Raw genomic sequence first — 21,001 nt, 5'->3', positions numbered from 1 at the left:
AGCAATGTGCCTTTGTGGCCAAGAAGGCCAAGGATCTCCTGGGAGGGCATCAAGAAGAACATGGCCAGCAGGTTGAGGGACGTTCTCCATCCCTTTTACTCTGCTCTAGGGATGCCACAGGTGGAGAGCTAGATCCAGTTCTGGGCTCCCCAGTTCAAGAGAGACAGAGAATTACTGGAGAGGGTCCAGGGGATGCTGGGAAGCTGCTGAGAGGTATAGAGCATATCTCTGTGAGAAGGAAAGGTTTAGAGCTCTGGGCTGTTGGGCCTGGAGAAGAGCAGCCTGAGATGGGATCTGCTCAATTCTTAGCAAGAGTTAAAGGAGCTCTGGGGGCCTAAAGGATGGGGCCAGACTCTTGTCAGTGGGGCCCAGTGACAGGGCAAGGGGCACAAACTGGAGCCTAAAAGATTCCATCAGGACCAAGTTGTTGACTCAGAGGGTGGTGGAGCCATGGAGCAGGCTGCCCAGAGAGATTGTGGAATCTCCTTGTCTGGAGAGCTTCCAACCCCACCTGGCCATTGTGATGCTGTGCAAGCTGCTGCAAGTGAAGCAGAAGGGTTGGACTGAATGATCTCCAGAGGTCACTTCCAAGCCCCATCATGGGGAGCTTTGGGGATTCTGTGCCCCTCTTTACCCCAGAGAAGAACTCACACCTGAACAGCTGCAGGTATTTGCTTAGTGATTGTTAACTAATTGGCAAAGGAGGCTTAGCAAAATGCTCCTGCACCAAGTTGAGAACTTCAAATGCCAGCAGTTGCAGGAGTCTGAAGGGGCACATGGAGCCCACACCAATTTCCCAGGCAAAGTGGTGTTTTTACTTTTGTCCCAGCCACTCAGCTCTGAAAGCTAAACTCAATCCTTAGATTCCCAGATGGGTTCTTCTGCTCCTCAGCATCATTTAAAGGCAGGTAGAAGGGGATTGGCTTGCTGGTGGTTGTGCTTTGTTTAGTTGGCTGGGCTAGAACATGTGGCCTGTAGGACAAGGGAGGTTCTTGTGCCCCTGTGCTCAGCACTGCTCAGGCCACCCCTGGAGTGCTGTGTCCACTTCTGGGCTCCTCCATTGCAGAGAGATGCTGAGGTGCTGGAAGGTGTTTGGAGCAGGGCAGCAAGGCTGGGGAGGGGCCTGGAGCAGAGCCCTGTGAGGAGAGGCTGAGGGAGCTGGGGGTGTGCAGCCTGCAGCAGAGGAGGCTCAGGGCAGACCTCATTGCTGTCTACAGCTCCCTGGCTGTAGCCAGGTGGGGTTGGGCTCTGCTGCCATGCAAGCAGCAGCAGAAAAATGGGACACAGTCTCAAGCTGTGCCAGGGCAGGTCTAGGCTGGATGTTGTTAGGAAGTTGTTGTCAGAGAGAGTGATTGGCATTGGAATGGGCTGCCCAGGGAGGTGGTGGAGTGGCTGTGGCTGGACGTGTTGCAGCCAAGGCTGGCTGGGGCACTTAGTGCCATGGTCTGGGTGCTTGGACAGGGCTGGGTGCTAGGTTGGACTGGCTGAGCTTGGAGCTCTCTTCCAACCTGCTTGATTCTATGATTCTATAAGTGGCCAGGGCTGGGTGCTGGGTTGGGCTGGATGATCTTGGAGGTCTCTTCCAACCTGGTTGGTTCTGTTGTTTCTGGCTCAGAGAAGCAGACTGTCTGTCTGATCTCTCTTTGTGTCCATGCTTTTATGCACCTCAGCAGCAGACCTATGAGTGAAGTAGACATCACCATTGTTTTCTTTTCACAGCCTATCTCTTTCTCCTCAAAGCACTACAGTCCTGCTGAGCTTGCTGTCTGCCAGCATTTCCAGGCCCTTCTCCTTGCAGCTGCTTCCCAGCAGGTCACCCCTCCTCTGTGCTGCTGCAGGAGATTGTTCCTCCCCAGGTGCAGGACGCTGTGCTTGCCCTGGCTGAACTTCATGAGGTTCCTCTCCCCCAGCTCTCCAGCCTGGCCAGGCCTGACTGGATGGCAGCACGGCCTTGCAGAGTGTCAGCCACTCCTCCCAGCTTGGTACCACCAGCAGAATGGCTGGGTGCTAGGTTGGGCTGGGTGAGCTTGGAGGTCTCTTCCAACCTGCTTGATTCTATGATCTGATTCTGTGGCCACCTCTGCAGTGCTAGTGGCCATGGAGAACTCTGGATTCTGGCCATGGAAAGAGTAGGATGGATGCAGAGATCCGTGGGGATGAGCTGTGTGTCCTTGTGTGGTGTCATTGTTGGGAGTGCAACCCCTGAAGCTCCTTGCCGTAATGTTTGCTCTCTACAGCTCCCTGAAAGGAGGTTTGAGCCAGGTGAGGGAAGGCAGGAGGCTTTCCTTTCCCTACTTCCCTCTTTCTCCAAGCCCAGCCATGGCAGAGCTGCAGAACCACAGTGATCCTGTGCTTCAGTGGATGATCAATCCGTGGAAGGTCTCCACTGACTCAGTTTCTATCTTTGGTGAGGTCACAGCTTCAATACTGAGTGGAGTTTTGGGGCACTCGCTCCAGGAAGGACACTGAGGTGCTGGAGCAGGTCCAGAGGAGGGCAACGATGCTGGTGAAGGGTCTGAAGAACTTGTGAGGAGCAACTGAGAGACCTGGGGTTGTTCTTCCTGGAGAAAGCAGGGCTGAGGGGAGTGCTGGAACATGTCCAGAGAAGGGCAACAAAGCTGGTGAGGGCCTGGAGCACAAATCCTATGAGGAGAGGCTGAGGGAGCTGGGCCTGTTTAGCCTGGAGAAGAGGAGGCTCAGGGGTGATCTTATTACTGTCTACAACTACCTGAAGGGAGATTGTAGCCAGGTGGGGGTGGCCTCTTCTCCCAGGCAAGCAGCAATAGAACAAGGGGACACAGTCTCAAGTTGTGCCAGGGTAGGTATAGGCTGGATGTTAGGAAGAAGTTCTTCACAGAGAGAGTGATTGGCATTGGAATGGGCTGCCCAGGGAGGTGGTGGAGGCACCGTCCCTGGGGGTCTTCAAGAAAAGCCTGGCTGAGGCACTCAGTGCCATGGTCTGGTTGACTGGATAGGGCTGGGTGCTAGGTTGGACTGGATGAGCTTGGAGGTCTCTTCCAACCTGGTTGATTCTATGATTCTACAGCTCCCTAAAAGGAGATTTGAGCCAGCTGAAGGTTGGTTTCTTCCCCTGAGGACATGAGGAAAAGGCCTCAAGTTGCCCCAGGGGAGCTTTAAGTTGGACATCATAAGAAACATCTTCACTGAAAGGGTTCTCAAACCCTGGAGGAGGCTGCCCGGGGAGGTGGTTGAGTTCCCATCCTTGGAGATGCTTAAAAGCTGCGGAGATGTGGTGCTGAGTGACATGGCTCCGCACCAGACTTGGTAGAGTTCCAGAGTGCTTGGAGTCGGTGATGTTAAAGGCCTTTTCCCAGGGAAAGGATGGGGTGAGTGGCTGGCGGGGGGCTGGTGCCGTCGGGCCGAATGCCTGGCGCTCAGCAGCCCGGCACATCACCTGACTGCCGAGCTGTGCTGGGAGCTTTTGTTCTGCCCTGCCTAGGAGCGGCTCTCCTGCGGCTTCTCTCCTTGCTGGCTCTGTCCTTCACCCTGAGCAGGTGCCATCAAACTGACCTTGCCCTCCCCCAGCAGATCCCACCACTTGCTTTTCAAGCCTGGCTTTTCCCTCCCCACCACTCCATAATCCCTCCCCCACTTTCCCACCTCGTTTGGTGGGGCAGAAGGATTTGGTTTGTTTGCTGCGTGTCTCTGTAGCTGTTCTCTGTGTCCTTCTCCTAACCCCTGGTGATGGCTGGTGCTGGGTAATAAATCCTTCCCCCTCAGGCTGAATTCCCAAGCACCAGCTCTGCTCTGTGAGGATCAAGGTTTGGATGCTGTGCTGGGAAATCTCATCATAGGAAGCCATCTTCTTTTATTCCTGTGTGATGCTCCTCATCTGTCTCCTTTCTGGCTTCGTTTTAGAGGGTGCCTGACGTGGAATTTTATACAGAGATCAGGATGTCAGCCTTTGGGGTGAAAGCTGGGGAGCAGAAGAGAGAGAAAAGAAGAAAGGAGGAAAATGCTGTTTGTAAAACAGGACTACTGTGGGAAGGAGGAGCTGGGATGTGGGTCAGGAGGGTTCAAACCTTCTTACTGGGAATGGCAAACTCAGGGCCTCTGGGACATCCTGGGTTGGTGAAGCACATCATGATCACAGAGTCGTTGGAAAACATCTTTAAGATCAAGTCCAGCCATTAACCCAACACTAAACCACCTCCCTCAGCACCACATCTCCACAGCTCTGAAACACCTCCAGGGATGGGGACTCCAGCACTGCCCTGGGTAGCCAGAGCCAGGCCTAGACAACCTCCAAGGAGAAGAAATTGTTCTTCATGTCCAACCTAAACCTCCGCTGGGACAGCTTGAGCCATTTCCTCTTGTCCTGTCACTTCTTCCCTGGGAGAAGAGACCAAACCCATCTGTCTCCAATCTCCTTTCAGGGAGTTGTGGAGAGCCAGAAGGCCTCTCCTCAGCCTCCTTTTTCTCCAGGCTGGGAGCAATCCCAGTCCCTTAGCCACTCCTCACTGGACCTGTTCTTTGTCCTTATTGCCCTCCACCCTTCACCATCTTTATTGCCCTCCTCTGGACATGCTCCAACATCTTAAGGACCTTCTTGGAGGGGCCCAAAACTGACCCTGGTATTAGACAAGTGCCCAGTGAAGGAGGACTGTCCTGGTCCTGTTCATCACACAGCCAAAGCAGGGTTTTGCCCTGCTTTTTCTGGAGGGACAAAACCCTAATGTTTGAATTTATGAACACTTGAAAATGAAGTTGTGACTTTGCTGCTTGAAGGGCATGGAAGATAAAGCAGTTATGACTTTTGAAAGACACCTGTGACCTTTAAGGTTTCCTCTGTAACTCTGTCTAAGGAATTGTAGGATAATGAGAGATTTGAACTCGGGGAAGGAAGAGATGGAGGTAAAACAAACTCACTTGCACACCCAGGGCTTTGGAGGCTTGACCTGGCCAGACTGGAGAGTCAGGGGAGAGGAACTCATGAAGTTCAACCAGGGCAAGTGTAGGGTCCTGCTCCTGGGGAGGAACAGCCTCCTGCAGCAGTACAGGTGAGGAGTGAGCTGCTGGGAAGCAGCTCCAAGGAGAAGTGGAAAGTGCCAGTGGACAACAAGTTGCCAGCAGTGTGCCCTTGTGGCCAAGAAGGCCAAGGGTGTCCTGGGGTGTCATCCTGTCAAAGGATGTTCTCCTCCTCCTCTACTCTGCCCTAGGGAGGCCATAGCTGGAGTCCTGAGTCCAGTTCTGGGCTCCCCAGTTCCAGAAAGACTGGGAACTAGTGGAAGGAATTCAGTGGAGGTTCCATAGATGCTGCAGGACCTGGAGCATCTCTGTGAGTAGGAAAGGCTGAGAGCCCTGAAGCTGTTGAGCCTGGAGAAGAACAGCCTGAGAGAGGATCTGCTCAATGCTCAGCAAGAGCTAAAGGAGCTGTGAGGAGCAAGAGGAAGGGGCCAGACTCTTCTCACTGATGCCCAGTGACAGGGCAAGGGGCACAAATAAGAAGCCAAAGCTTCTGCCTGCAAAAACTCCTTTGGTGTGAGAGAGATGGAGCCCTGGAGCAGGCTGCTCAGAGGTGGTGTGGATTGTCCTTGTCTGGAGAGCTTCCAAACCCAGCTGTCCATTGTGATCCTGCTGTGGGTGCCCCTGCTTTAGCAGAGGGCTTGCACTGGATGATCTCCAGAGGTCCCTTCCACTCTCTACCATGCTGGAATCCTGTGATGCAACCTTTCCCTCCACTCTCCTATTGAAGCACAGCTCCCAGTGACTTCATCTGGAGCTGTGGCTGCTCAGCTCTGGATGAGGAGCTGTGAGAAGGTGATGATCTTACAGCTCCTGGCCACATGTGGCGAGGTTCCTGCAGGGGCCTTGCCAGCTGTTGCTGAAGACAGGCCCTGACAGACATGGGCAGCCCCACGTTTGGCTCTGCACATGCTGCACTGGGCAGGTCTGAGTCACTTGACCTCTTGTTCACTTTGGGATGCATCAGCAGAGCTCCATGTATGAGCCAACACTGCTGTTGAGCAGCTTCTGGACCAGAGCTGGCTGCTCTCCATGCAGCTTCAGCTCCAGTCTGTCTGCCTCTGCCTGCACAGACTTGCCTGGAGCAACTCTGCCAGGGAAAGATGCAGAATTTAATTAGATGGGGCAGCATTTTGCAGCCTAACCCAAACCTCTTCTTGAGGTTTGAAGTCTATACACTTGGCAGCTTCCCTGTATTTGGAGGGGGCTGCAGGAGAGCTGGAGAAGGAGACAGCATGAGGGCTGATGGCTTCAAACTGGCAGCAGCTTGATTTAGATAAGACATTCATAGAATCATAGAATCAGGCAGGGTTGGAAGGGACCCCAAAGATCATCTACATCCAACCCTCCTGCCATGCCCAGGGACACCCTACCCTAGAGCAGGCTGCACGCAGCCTCAGCCAGCCTGGCCTCAAACACCTCCAGCCATGGGGCCTCAACCACCTCCCTGGGCAACCCATTCCAGCCTCTCACCACTCTCCTGCTCAGCTTCCAGCCTCACTCTCCCCACCTCCAGCTTTGCTCCATTCCCCCCAGGCCTGCCACTCCCTCACAGCCTCAAAAGTCCCTCCCCAGCTTTTTTGGAGGCTCTCTTCAGGTCCTAGAAGGCCACAAGAAGGTCACCTGGGAGCCTCCTCTGCTGCAGCCTGCACAGCCCCAACTCTTTCAGTCTGTGCTCACAGCAGAGCTGCTGCAGCCTCTGAGCATCCTCCTGGCCCTGCTCTGGACACTCTCCAGCATCTCCACAGCCCTCTTGTCCCAGGGGCTCCAGAGCTGGATGCAGGACTCCAGCTGGGGTCTCAGCAGAGCACAGCAGAGGGGGACAATCCCCTCCCTGGCCCTGCTGGCCACACTGCTGCTGCTGCAGCCCAGGCTCTGCTTGGCTTTCTGGGCTGCAAGTGCACACTGCTGGCTCCTGCTGAGCTTCTCCTCCAGCAGCACCCCCAAGTGCCTCTCCTCAGGGCTGCTCTCCAGCCTGGCACTGCCCAGCCTGCATTGGTGCTTGGCTTTGCCCTGACCCAGCTGCAGGACCTTGCCCTTGGCCTTGTTGAACCTCCTGAGCTTGGCTTGTGCCCACCTCTGCAGCCTGCCCAGGTGCCTCTGGCTGGATCCCTGCCCTCAGCCTGGCTGCTGCAGCACACAGCTTGGTGTGGGCAGCAACCTTGCTGAGGCTGCACTCAGCCTCTGTCCATGGCACCCACAGAAATGCTGAACAAGACTGGTCCCAGCACTGATCCCTGAGGGACTCTGCTTGTCCCTGGCTTCCACTTGGCCATGGAGCCATTGACAGCCACTCTTAGGTAACAACCATCAAGCCACTTCTTTATCCATCTGGTGCTCCACACCTCAAAGCCATGTAGCACCAACCTGGAGACCAGGCTGTGGTGTGGGACAGTGTCAGAGGCCTTGCTCAAAAGAGGCCTTTGATCACATTGGGTGATTCTGTGCTCTCCAACCTCCCTGGAGATGTTCAAGGCCAGGTTGGATGAGTCCTTGAGCAACCTGTTCTAGTGGGAAGTGTCCCTGCCTATGGCAGGAGGTTGGAACTGGCTGAGTTTTGAGGTCCCTTCTGACCTAAACCATTCTGTGATTCCATGAAACAGCATTTTTAGCACCTTGCTGATCATACTTTAGTCACCAGGGTGGCAGTGAGGGAACTGCAGGTGTTTCCCACTCCTGGATAGAGCCTTGAATAGGCAGCTGGTTGCATTTTTTGTTAGGAGTGTCAGAGAGAAAAGTCAGTTGAAAACTGAGTTGGTGACACAGAAATGCTGAACCACTTTGAGTTGTAGTCCAAAAAGCAAGGATTTAAAATCAGAAGCTGTCCTTGTTGCTTGCTTCTCAGAGGTAAAGTGAAGAGATCAACATTTAACCCTCGAGTTGGCTGAGAAAGCCCAGGGAATGGCCTGTTCTTGGTCAAATGACTCAAGGCCCAATTTAGGAGAACTTTCTGCTGTTCCTGCTGCTGTCTGTTCCCACCAAGCTCATCCTGCAGTTACCCAGCAGTTTGCTGACTCATATTTGGTGCTTTCTTCAGGACTTTTGTTTATGGAGGTGGAGAAATCTGCTTGGAGCCTTCTCAGTATCGACCAAAGGCAGGGTTGGAGTTGGCAGGATGACCAACCTCTGTTTGGGGTGGATTTCATGTTTGGAAATAACAACCTTAGCAGTGTGTCCCTGCCCAGGGCAGGGTGGCTTGGAGCTAGATGATCCTTGTGGTCCCTTGCAAGCCTGGCTGATTCTGTCACCCTTCTCAGGGAGGCTCAGGAGCAGTGTGGGCAGCAGGTCAGGGGAGGTTACTATTCCCTTGTGCTCAGCACTGCTCAGGCCACCCCTGGAGTGCTGTGTCCAGTTCTGGGCTCCTCCATTGCAGAGAGATGTTGAGGTGCTGGAAGGTGTGGGGAGAAGGGCAGCAAGGCTGGGGAGGGGCCTGGAGCAGAGCCCTGTGAGGAGAGGCTGAGGGAGCTGGGGGGGTGCAGCCTGCAGCAGAGGAGGCTCAGGGCAGAGTTCATTGCTGCCTGCAGGGAGGCTGTAGCCAGGTGGGGTTGGGCTCTGCTGCCAGGCAGCCAGGGGCAGAAGGGGCCAGAGGCTGAAGCTGTGCCAGGGCAGGTCTAGGCTGGATGTTGTTAGGAAGTTGTTGTCAGAGAGAGTGATTGGCATTGGAATGGGCTGCCCAGGGAGGTGGTGGAGTCTGTGTGCTTGGAGGTGTTGCAGCCAAGCCTGGCTGGGGCACTTAGTGCCATGGGCTGGGTGCTTGGGCAGGGCTGGGTGCTAGGTTGGGCTGGGTGAGCTTGGAGCTCTCTTCCAAACTGCTTGATTCTATGATTCTCCATGCAACAAGGTCACCATGAACCAGCAATGTGTCCCTGTGGTCAAGAATGCAAATGGTCTCCTGAAGTGCATAAAATGCCAATAGGTCAAGGAGGATCTACTCCCCCTCTGCTTTGCCTTAGGGAGGCCACAGCTGGAGGACTGGGTCCAGTTCTGGGCTCCCCAGTTCCAGAGAGATGGGGAACTACTGGAGGGAATCCAGAGGAGGTTCCATAGATGCTGAGGGGCCATCTCTGTGAGGAGCAAAGGCTGAGAGCCTTGAAACTCTTCAGCCTGGAGAAGAGCATCCTGAGAGGGGGATCTGCTCGATGCTCAGCAAGAGCTAAAGGAGCTTTGAGGGGCAAGAGGATGAGGCCACATTCCTGTCATTGGTGCCCAGTGAGAGGGCAAGGGGCAGAGAGCACAAACTGGAACCCAGGAGGTTCCTTGGGGAGCAGCTTGTTGACTTTGAAGGTGGTGGAGCCCTGGAGCAGGGTGCCCAGAGGGGTTGTGGGGTCTCTTTGGGGAGTTTCCAAACCCATATGGGAATTGTTGTGGTGGATAAGGTGCTGTGGGCATTCTCTTTTATCAGGGGTGTTGGACTGGATGATCTTTAGAGGTCACTTCCAACCCCCTCCATGCTGTGTGTCTCAAAACAGAGGTGTTTAGAGGTGTTTTAATCTCTGCTGTGGGGAGTTGCTGAAAATATCTGCAGCCTTAACATGGAAAATCTTATTTCAGGCTTAAAGGGCTCAAGAGGGTGGTTTGTAACCATCTCAGCTTGCCTGCTGTAATCACTGATTTCCTAACCTAAGCTTCAATTTTGGCTGGTGAAGGGGCCAAAAAAAATTCCAACTCCAGGGAGGAGAACAAACAAGCAACAAAATAAATAGAGGGGGAAAATGCTGATATCCCAAATTCCCCCTAATGTTCTGTTGGCTGACTTTGAAATGCATTTAAATAATGCAGAGATGAGCATAATTAGAACCAATTAAGCCTCAAGATGAGAAGCTTGGCGAGAGGAGCTCTATTAAACTACATCTCCTTGCCTTCAAGGAATATTCTGCCTTACTGGATGACCTCTCCCAGTGCTGCTGGTGTCCACAGCTCCCATCAAACTAGTGGTAGTAGGAAGAAGTTCTTTACAGTGAGGATGTTGAGACTCTTTGAAAGGGTTGCCCAGAGAGGTTGTGCATGCTCCTTCCCTAGAGGTGTTCAAGGCCAGGGTGGACAAGGCCTTGAGCAACATGGTGTAGTGGAAGATGGCCCTGCAGAGGGACCTGGCCAGGCTGGATGGGTGGGCAAAGGCCAAGGGGATGAGACTGAACAAGGCCAAGAGCAGGGATCTGCACTTCAGCCACAACAACCCCAAGCAGCACTGCAGGCTGGGGCTAGAGTGGCTGAGAGCTGCCAGGCAGAGAGGGCCCTGGGGGTGCTGGTGGATAGTAGGCTCAAGCTGAGGCAGCAGTGCCCAGGTGGGCAGCAGAGCCAATGGCATCCTGGGCTGGCTCAGGAGCAGTGTGGGCAGCAGGACAAGGGAGGTTCTTGTGCCCACCCCTGTGCTCAGCACTGCTCAGGCCACCCCTGGAGTGCTGTGTCCAGTTCTGGGCTCCTCCATTGCAGAGAGATGTTGAGGTGCTGGAAGGTGTTTGGAGCAGGGCAGCAAGGCTGGGGAGGGGCCTGGAGCAGAGCCCTGTGAGGAGAGGCTGAGGGAGCTGGGGGGGTGCAGCCTGCAGCAGAGGAGGCTCAGGGCAGAGCTCATTGCTGTCTGCAGCTGCCTGCAGGGAGGCTGTAGCCAGGTGGGGTTGGGCTCTGCTGCCAGGCAAGCAGCAACAGAAGCAGGGGCCAGAGGCTGAAGCTGTGCCAGGGCAGGTCTGGGCTGGATGTTGTTAGGAAGTTGTTGTCAGAGAGAGTGATTGGCACTGGAATGGGCTGCCCAGGGAGGTGGTGGAGTCTCTGTGCCTGGAGGTGCTGCAGCCAAGCCTGGCTGGGGCACTGAGTGCCATGGTCTGGGTGCTTGGGCAGGGCTGGGTGCTAGGTTGGACTGTCTGAGCTTGGAGGTCTCTTCCAACCTGCTTGATTGTATGATTCTATGATCTGCAGAGGTCCCTTTCAGCCCTTACCATGCTGGAATTCTGGGATAAGAGACAGAGACCTCCAGAAACATTTCCCTGAAGCGAGCAGGGTTTGGTGGCTTTTGAACATCTTTTTCTTCTTCCTTTTCCCCTTTTCTTGGGTGTCAGCATCCCCTGCACTAATGCAGGCTTTTCAGCCGGTGTAAATTGGGTTATTCAGCGCTAATGTTATGCAAGATTCCTGATTAGTGGTGTGGAATTGGGAGTTGTGAGACTACTCAGAGCTGGGATGGAATTAAAGTCACCCTGGCAACCATTATGATGAAAATAGGGCCTCCTCGGGAAGCTGGGGCTGTGCCTGTCCCCTCTGCACATTGCCTGCATTCATCCCTGCCCTCTGCTCCTCACCCTCTTATGTAAAACCTCAAGTGTCCCAGCACTTGGGGTGACCCTCCTGGGTTTTGAGTGCATCTTTTGTCAGCTCTCAGCCTCCCCCTCATGCTCTCCTCTGCTGCTTTTCTGCTCAGCAGCCAAAGCTGTCAGCTCCTCAGGTTCATTCCTGAGCTGTTACTTCTCAGATGAGTTTTTTAGACATTGCTTTCCCTAATGCTTTGCCCTTACTTGGAGAACGACACTGGGGAGCTGCAGGGGGTCCAGAGGAGGGTGGTAGCAAAGCTGGTGCATGGTCTGGAGAATCACAGAGTAGTTCTGGTTGGAAGAGATCTTCAAAAGGATGGAGTCCAGTCATGAACCCAGCACTGCCAAGTCACCACTCAGCCATGCCCACCACATCTACACAGCTTTGAAACCCCTCGAGGGATGGGGACTCTGCCACTGATCTGGGCAGCCTGTTTCAAGGCTTGATAACTCTTTTGGGGAAGAAAATAAAGAATCACAGAATCAACCAGGTTGGAAGAGACCTCCAAGATCATCCAGCCCAACCTAGCACTCAGCCCTATCCAGTCAACCATCCCATGGCACTAAGTGCCTCATCCAGGCTTGGCTTCAACACCTCCAGGCACAGCCACTCCACCACCTCCCTGGGCAGCCCATTCCAATGCCAATCACTCTCTGTGCCAAAAGCTTCCTCCTAACATCCAGCCTAGACCTCCCCTGGCACAACTTTAGGCTATGTCCCCTTGTTCTATTGCTGGTTGCCTGGGAGAAGGGTCTGGAGAACTTCTGAGGAGCAGCTGAGGGACCTGGGGTTATTCAGCCTGGAGAGAAGGAGGCTGTGGGGAGACCTTCTGGCTCTTTCTACTTCCCTGAAAGCAGGCTGGAGCCATGTTGAGGATTGGTCTCTTCTCCCAAGTAAGAAGTGATAGGCAAAAGGAAAGGAGCTCAAGTTGCTCCAGGGGAGGTTTAGGTTGGACATAAGGACTAATTTCTTCATAGAAAGGGTTGCTCAGGGCAGTGGTGGAGTTCTCCATGCTTGGAGGAGTCTGGAAACTGTGGAGATGTGTTTCAGTGGTGACTTGGCAGTGCTGGGTTAATGGGTGGACTGGATGATCTTCAAGGTCTCTCTCAACCAAAACCATTCTGTGATGTTTATGCTGGTTCTGGCTGTGAATTCAAGGGTGGGAACCCATCATGTGCTTCTGCTGGAAGCTCTGCTCCTGCTGGGTGTGAAGGCACCATAAGGACATAATAACAAAGCCACTGGCACCAGGAAATGCTTCTCGCACAACCTTTAGTTTGTAAACACCTTGCAGACAGCCTGCAGCCCATCCTGTGTGAGCTGAACATGCTCCAAATCCATCCACCAGTGGGAGTAAAAAGAAAAGGAGCTTCAGATCCTGGTTGAAATTGTTCTGTTGCTCAAGAAGTAGAGGAGAAGTCCAGAAAAGCCATCTGTGTGGTGAAGGCTGTTGGAAGAGACCTTGTGTGAAGAGACAAAGCAATGGGACTGGCAGGAAGGGGGAAGTTGGATGAGTTTCTGGGGAGCCTTCAGCAAGGAGAATTGTGTTGGAGAGCAAAGTAGTAATAGGAAGAGTGATGGTTTCATTGCTGTCTGCAACCACCTGCAGGGAGGCTGGAGCCAGGTGGGGTTGGGCTCTGCTGCCAGGTAAGCAGCAACAGAAGAAGGGGACACAGTCTCCAGTTGCACCAGGGGAGGTCTAGGCTGGATGTCAGGAGGAAGTTGTTGGCACAGAGAGTGATTGGCATTGGAATGGGCTGCCCAGGGAGGTGGTGGAGTTGCTGTGCCTGGAGGTGTTGAAGCCAAGCCTGGCTGAGGCACTTAGTGCCATGGTCTGGTTGACTGGCCAGGGCTGGGTGCTAGGTTGGGCTGGCTGAGCTTGGAGGTCTCTCCCAACCTGGTTGATTCTATGATTCTGTGGTGAGTAGATGAATGTTTTTGTGTGGCTATCACCCAGCTCCAGAGCAGCCTGGTGGGTGCTGGAAGAGCTTGGTGGTCTGGCAGCTGAGATTACAGCAGAGCAGGCTTTTATTTGTGGTGCTTCTTGGGTGATGTCCTGCAATCACCATCCTCCAGCTTCCATTTTCTGCCACCTGAATGACCACTGACAACCAAGCTCTGCTGTAAAACACCACCCAAAGCTGTGGTGTTTCCAAGTGGCACTGAAGATCTGCAGCAGCTCAAGAAGCCTTCAGAATTCTATTCAGTGTCTTCATTGGTGACCTGGATAAGGGGATCCAGTCTGCTGGAAGGTAGGAAGGCACTGGAGAGACCTGGCCAGGCCAGGTCCATGTGCTGAGGCCAACAGAGTGAGGTCTAAGAAGATCAAGTGCAGGCTCCTGTAATTTGGCCACAACGACCCCATGCAGTGCTACTGGCTGGGGATGAGTGGCTGGAGAGCAGTCTGGCAGAGAGGGACCTGGGAGTGCTGGGTCACAGCTGGCTGGGCATGAGCCAGCAGCGTGCCCAGCTGGCACAGAAAGCATCTTGGCCTGTATCAGGAGCAGTGTGGCCAGCAGGACTGAGGGTGTAGTTCTGCCCCTGTACTCAGCACTGGTGAGGCCTCATCTCCAGCACTGTGTGCAGCTCTGAGCTCCCCACTGCAAGAGAGTTGCTGAGGTGCTGGAGTGGGTCCAGAGGAGAGTGGTGAGACTGGGGAGGGGGCTGGAGGAGACTTGTGAGGAGAGACTGAGGGAAGTGGGGTTGATTAGCCTGGGGAGAGGAGGCTCAGGGGGGACCTTATCACACTCTACAACTACATGAAGGGAAGGTGTAGTAAGATGGGGATTAGGCTCTTCTTCCAGACAAGTTGTGCCAAGAGGAGAGGGCATGGCCTGAAGCTGTGCCAGGGCAGGCTTGGAGGCTTAGGTTGGATGTTGGGAAGCACTTCTCACAGAAAGGATTCTGGCATTCCAGTGCCAGATAAGGCATTGGAATGGGCTGCCCAGGGAGGTGGTGGAGTTGCTGTCCCTGGAGGTGTTTAAGGGAAGATTGGATGTGGCACTTAGTGCCATGCTCTAGTTGGTGTGGTGGTGTTGGGTCACAGACCTCTGAGATCAACAAGCCCAGCCTATTTCAGCCTCAATAATGACTTGAGCTGGAGAGCTGTCACACAGGAAATCAAGGAGCTGAACCTCTAATATTTAACCCCCAGTTACAAATGATGTTGTGCCCAGGAGGCCACCACCAACCTGACTTGGATTGACAGTAGCATGACCAGCAGGAGCAGGGAAGTGATTGTTCTCCTGGACTGGGCACTGGCAAGGCCACATTGTGAATCCTGGGGTCAGGTTAAGGCCCCTTTCTCCAAGAGGGACATTGAGGGGCTGGAGCAGATCCAGAGAAGGGCAGTGAAGCTGGTGAAGGGTTTGGAGAAGGAGGAGAAAGGTCTGGAGAAGTTGTGAGGAGCATCTGAGGGAATTGGTGGTGTTCATCCTGGAGCAAAGGAAGCTGAGGGGACACCATCTGGCTGTCTACACCTCCTTGAAAGGAGGCTGGAGCTGGGTGGGGGTTGATCTTTTCTCCCTAGTGATGGGACAAGAGGGAACAGCTTCAAGTTGCCCCACAGGAGGTTTAGGGTGGACATTAGAATAAACTTCCCTGAAACAGGCTGCACAGGGAGGTGGTTGAGGTTCCATCCCTGTTGGTGTTCAGAAGCTGTGGAGGTGTGGTGCTGAGGGACATGATTTAGCCCCAGACTCGAAAGAATTAGGCAATGGTTGAACTTGATGGTCTTGAAGGTCTTTTCCAGCAGAAGTGCACCTGTGATTCCATGAGGTTTTCCCTTCCAGCATCACTGCCCATGAGAGGTAAAGCCTGAGCCCTAACAAAGAGGGGAGCAGGTGAGTGGGTGCCAAAGGAGGGGTTGTGAAGAGAAGCAAAGACCCAGGCTCTGTTCTCTGCAGCTTGTGTGGCTGCTCCTCTCCTTTGCCAAACTGTTTCTGTGGTTACCAAACAAACAAACAGGAGCAGACAAAGGCAGCTCACGTAAGAGAGCCCCAAAGGCTGATTGGTGCTGAGTTTCTGCCTACACAGGCTGCAGAAAAGCTGCCTGGCTGCAGATCAGGGCTTCGAATCAGGTTGCAAAAGATCTTTCAGTTCATCGAGGCTGGCTGCAACAGTGGCTTCAGAGTAGCCTCTGAAGAAAAAGCCTTAGGGGTGTTGATTGTTGAGAAGCTCAACATGAGCCAGCAGCGTCCTGGTGCAGCCCAGAGGCCAGCTGTGACCTGGGCTGCACCAGGAGGAGTGTAGGCAGCAGGTCAAGAGAGGTGATTCTGCCTCTTTACTCTGCTCTTCTGAGACCCCATCTCAAATGCTGCATCCAGTTTTGGTGTCCCCATTATAAGAAGGACACAGAAGTGTGGGAGTGAGTCCAGAGGAGAGACACAAAGATGATCCAAGGGCTGCAGTGCCTCTGCTGTGAGGATAGGCTGAGGGAGCTGGGCTTGTTCAGCCTGGAGAGAAGGCTCTGGGGGAACCTTGGAGCTACCTTCCAGTAGCCGAAGGGATCCTACAGGAAGGGTGGAGAGGAACTTTTCATCAGGGTGTCTAATGATAGGATGAGTGGGATCAGTTTTAAGCTGAGAGAGAGTCAAGTTAGAAAGAAGCTGTTCAGTGTGAGGGTGGCAGAAGTCTGGAACAGGCTGCCCAGGTAGGTTGTGGATGCCTTCTCCCTGCAGGTGTTCAGGACCAGGTTAGATGATGCCTTGACCAACAAAGTCTAGCTGAGAAGTGTCCCTCCCCCTGGTGGAGAGCTTGGAGTAGATGATCTCTCAGGTCACTTCCAACCTAAGGTGTCAGGAGGAAGTTGTTGGCAGAGAGAGTGATTGGCATTGGAATGGGCTGCCCAGGGAGGTGGTGGAGTCACCATGCCTGGAGGTGTTCAAGACAAGACTGCATGAGGCACTCAGTGCCATGGTCTGACTGGCCAGGGCTGGGTGCTAGGTTGAGCTGGCTGAGCTTGGAGGTCTGATTCTGTGATCAAATTCACTAACCCAACACTTCTACACCCACATGGGTTTAGAGCCCTCCAGATCACCGAGAGCAGTAGTGCTGTAAAGCAGAAGGTGAGCTTTGGTTCCAGGAGGAGTGAAAAACACAACATGGAATGATCAGGAAAAGCCCTCTGAGATAGTCAAGTTGAAAGTTTAACCTAAGGGCATCATGACCTTGACTTCAGTAGGTAGCCTTGCAAAAAAACTACTGGGAGTGATGTTATTGGGGCTGGGCTCAGTTCAAGGTGTCCACAGAAGGATCTGTTGGGTGCAGAACCAAGTTCTACATGGTCAGAAGAAGAGGAGGAGGAGTAAGGGAGAAGGAGGAATTTTTCCCTTTCGGTGCTCTGAAGCTGCAGGTTAGGTCAAGCAGCCTCAGAACTTCATCATACTGATTTTTGTGGTGTCTCTGCAGACATTTGGCACCACCTTTGTGGTTTCCCTGCTGACTGCTCAGTAACTGGTGGTGAATTAAAGCAACTTTGCTCAGGATGGTGAAATCAGACACTTAGGCAAAAGCATGTTTGGGTTGTGCCAGAGTCAGAAGATATTGGAGGTGAAAGTCAGGTTTGAAATGCTGAGAATTCCTTCTCATGCAGCTTCCCTTGGCCTCAGCTTGTCTGAGAATCATAGAATCATAGAATTGTTTTAGCTGGAAAAGGCAGCTAAGATCACATGGAGTCCAAACATCAACCTGGCACCACCAAAGCCATTAAACCATGTCCCAAAGTGCCAAGCCTTCATGTCTCTTGAACACCTCCAGGGATGAGGACTCCACAATCAGAATCAGTCAGAGTGGGAAGGGACCACAAGGATCATCTACATCCAACCCCCCTGCCATGCCCAGGGACACCCTACCCTAGAGCAGGCTGCACGCAGCCTCAGCCAGCCTGGCCTCAAACACCTCCAGCCATGGGGCCTCAACCACCTCCCTGGGCAACCCATTCCAGCCTCTCACCACTCTCCTGCTCAACAACTTCCTCCTCACCTCCAGCCTCACTCTTCCTACCTCCACCTTTGCTCCATTCCCCCCACTCCTGGCACTCCCTGACAGCCTCAAAAGTCCCTCCCCAGCTTTTTTGTAGCCCCCTTCAGATCCTGGCAGGCCACAAGAAGGTCACCTGGGAGCCTCCTCTGCTGCAGCCTGCACAGCCCCAACTCTTTCAGGCTGTGCTCACAGCAGAGCTGCTGCAGCCTCTGAGTATCCTCCTGGCCCTGCTCTGGACACTCTCCAGCATCTCCACAGCCCTCTTGTCCCAGGGGCTCCAGAGCTGGATGCAGGACTCCAGGTGGGGTCTCAGCAGAGCAGAGGGACAGAATCCCCTCCCTGGCCCTGCTGGCCACACTGCTGCTGCTGCAGCCCAGGCTCTGCTTGGCTTTCTGGGCTGCAAGTGCACACTGCTGGCTCCTGCTGAGCTTCTCCTCCAGCAGCACCCCCAAGTCCCTCTCCTCAGGGCTGCTCTCCAGCCTGGCACTGCCCAGCCTCCAGGGGCTGCCCATTCCATTGCCTGAGAACACTTTCTGTGTAAAAGTGTCTTCTAATATCCTGCCTAAACCTCCCCTGGGGCAACTTGAGACCATTTCCTCTTGTGCTGTCCCTTGTTCCTTGGGTGAAGAGCCCAACTCCCACCTGGCTCCAGCCCTCTTTCAGGGACATGTAGATAGCCAGGTCTCCCCTCAGCCTCCTTTTCTCCAGGATGAGCTACCCCAGTTCCCTCAGCTGCTCCTCACAAGTTCTCCTTACCCTTCTCCTTGTTCTCCAGACCCATCACCAGCTTTTTGCCCATCTCTGGACATGCTGCAGCCCCTCCATGGGCTTCTTGAATTGAGGGCTCCAAAACTGAACCCAGTACTCAAAACGTGGCCTTACCAGAGGTGTAAATTCACTGAGGATGGAAACCTTCCTCTAATCTTTGAGGTGGGAAGAGGCTTTCAGAAAGGGGGAAGTAGGGAAGAGAAGAATCTTCACATGACTCTGAACTTTGCTGTCTGCTGGTTTTGTGATGACCTTGTGCTAACAGCTCCAGCTATCAGTTCCTTTCTCTTATTGCCAGGAGGAGACAATCTCTGTTATCTCCCAGGAGCACATCAGAGGGCAGGTCAATGCTGATCTCAAGCTCTGAGTTGGATTTGCACTGAGCTCTTTGAAGGCTGTTTGCAATTACAAGATAGACAAAGTGATAATTCACCTGAAGCTCCAAGAGAACTGCTTCTGCCTTCCCATCTACATTTCCTAGAGCTCTTCTGTGTCTCTGCTCAATTATCCAAGCTCCATGTTGCTCCCTGCCCTGTCTTTCTTCACCTGGCCACTAGGCAGTTCTCACACCCCTGCTCTTCCACCTTCTTCTAGAAAGCCTGCCCTAGTGTGCTCTCTGGGACTCATTTCTGGACATCCAAAAAGGTTCAGGGGATGAATCAACACATCCTGAGAGGATGGGAAGGAGCAGTGGGGACCTCATTGCTGTCTACAGCTACCTGAAGGGAGGCTGTAGCCAGGTGAGGTTGGGCTCTTCTCCCAGGCAGCATCAACAGAACAAGGGGACAGAGTCTCAAGCTGTGGCAGGGGAGGTCTAGGCTGGATGTGAGGAGGAAGTTGTTGTCAGAGAGAGTGATTGGCATTGGAATGGGCTGCCCAGGGAGGTGGTGGAGTGGCTGTGGCTGGAGGTGTTGCAGCCAAGTCTGGATGAGGCACTTAGTGCCATGGTCTGGTTGTTTGGGCAGAGCTGGGTGCTAGGTTTGGCTGGCTGAGCTTGGAGCTCTCTCCCAACCTGGTTGATTCTATAATTTGGGAGTGGAGACACTTTGCTCCCATCTGCACTGTGCTTATGCTTGGTTAGGCATTGGAGTAGGATGTTCAGGGGGGTGGTGGAGTCAGCATTCATGGAGGTGTCCAGGGAAAGTGTGGGCATGGCACTTTGGGACATAGACTGGATGAGGCACTTAGTGCCATGGTGTAGTTGATTGGATAGGGCTAGGTTGGACTGGCTGAGCTTGGAGGTCTCTTCCAACCTGCTTGATTCTCTGATTAAAGGAAGGTTCTGCCTTCCTTCAGGCCCTGTGCACAGGAGCCTTTTGACTTCAGAAGCTGATTAGTTGGTCACCACAGCAGAGATGCTGTTGGGCAGCTCTCACTGCCAAAAACTTTCTGTGCTTTGCTTTTTAGTTCCTTTTTTTTTTCTCTCTCTCCCCCCCTTCACTTTTTAATCTAAAGATCTGAGACATTTTCTGGTCTCCCTGCAGCAGAATGACCACTGTGAGTCATGGAGCTGCCTGAACACGTGAAGTGTTTTCAATCAACCTTCTTGATGATCCAACTTCTGTGTTTTCTGTTGTCTCATCTGACTGTTTCAGAGAACTTGGCTGCCACTACAGTGATTTTAACATGCAAAAGAAGCTGCTTCTCTGGTCAGTCACATGAAAAAGTCCAACCATGAGCCAGCAGTGCCCAGGTGGGCAAGAGAGCCAATGGCATACTGGCCTGGATCAGGAATAGTGTGGCTAGTAGGAGAGGGAGGTTATTCTGCCCCTGTGCTTAGCACTGCTCAGGCCACAGCTTGAGTGCTGTGTCCAGTTCTGGGCTCCTCAGTTAAAGAGAGATGTTGAGGTGCTGGAAGGTGCCCAGAGAAGGGCAGCAAGGCTGGTGAGGGGCCTGGAGCAGAGCCCTGTGAGGAGAGGCTGAGGGAGCTGGGGGGGTGCAGCCTGCAGCAGAGGAGGCTCAGGGCAGAGCTCATTGCTGCCTGCAGCTGCCTGCAGGGAGGCTGTAGCCAGGAGGGGTTGGGCTCTGCTGCCAGGCAGCCAGGGACAGAAGCAGGGGCCAGAGGCTGAAGCTGTGCCAGGGCAGGTCTAGGCTGGATGTGAGGAGGAAGTTGTTGTCAGAGAGAGTGATTGGCATTGGAATGGGCTGCCCAGGGAGGTGGTGGAGTGGCTGTGGCTGGAGGTGTTGCAGCCAATCCTGGCTGGGGCACTTAGTGCCATGGGCTGGGTGCTTGGGCAGGGCTGGGTGCTAGGCTGGGCTGGGTGAGCTTGGAGGTCTCTCCATACCTGCTTGATTCTATGATTGATCCAAAGGATGGATTAGGGATCTGCCTGGGGAACAGAAGCTGGGACAGCAGCATTCTGAGTTATCATTTTTGGATGCCATTTTTGGATCTTCTTCCTCAACCCAATTGATTCTATGATTCTATGACCTGCTTAAGCTTCCTGACCAAAACCGAGCCCAGACAATGGTCCTTTTATGCCTGAGGGCTTCTAAGCTGCTTTTGCTGTTGTTTGTTTTTCTTTGTTTCCTGCCCTTTGTTTTTTGTCTGAAGGGAGCAGTCTGCATTAGTTACTGCTGGTGGCCTGCATGAAAGAGATGCTTTGGTCTCATCTTTAGCCAGTGGAGGCAGCTTCGGGGTGGATTTACACAGGCAAGCAGTGCTCTGCGTGGAGAAGAACTTAGCTTCTCCCTAAACAAGTTCAGAATGTTGAAGGTTGGACAAGATAATCTTGAAGGTCTCTTCCACCCAAAGATATTCTCTGGTCTTGAAATTTGTCCCTCCTCTTCATCCAGTGGAGGAAGGTTGTTATGGATGGGACCAAGAGATGTCGTCTCTGAGCTCAGAGGGATTTTGCACTTCTAGCACAGCACAGACATGGACCTGTTGGAGCAGGGCCAGAGGAGGCCACAGCAGGGATGTGAGGCCAATGATGAGAGAGATGGGGTTGTTCAACTTGGA

The 21,001-nt window shown here is 53.5% G+C and overlaps 1 protein-coding gene across 1 annotated transcript in view; it reads left to right on the top strand.

Annotated features, from left to right (window-relative positions):
* AHCYL2 (adenosylhomocysteinase like 2) overlaps nt 1-21,001 on the top strand; it is an 85,299-nt gene that overhangs the window by 6,171 nt on the left and 58,127 nt on the right. The window lies entirely within an intron of this gene.

This window comes from Pogoniulus pusillus, chromosome 4 (genome assembly GCF_015220805.1).
Source record: "Pogoniulus pusillus isolate bPogPus1 chromosome 4, bPogPus1.pri, whole genome shotgun sequence".
Taxonomy (NCBI): Eukaryota; Metazoa; Chordata; class Aves; order Piciformes; family Lybiidae; genus Pogoniulus; species Pogoniulus pusillus.
Note: the sequence above shows the minus strand (reverse complement) of the source record. Positions and strands in the feature narration are given on the sequence as shown.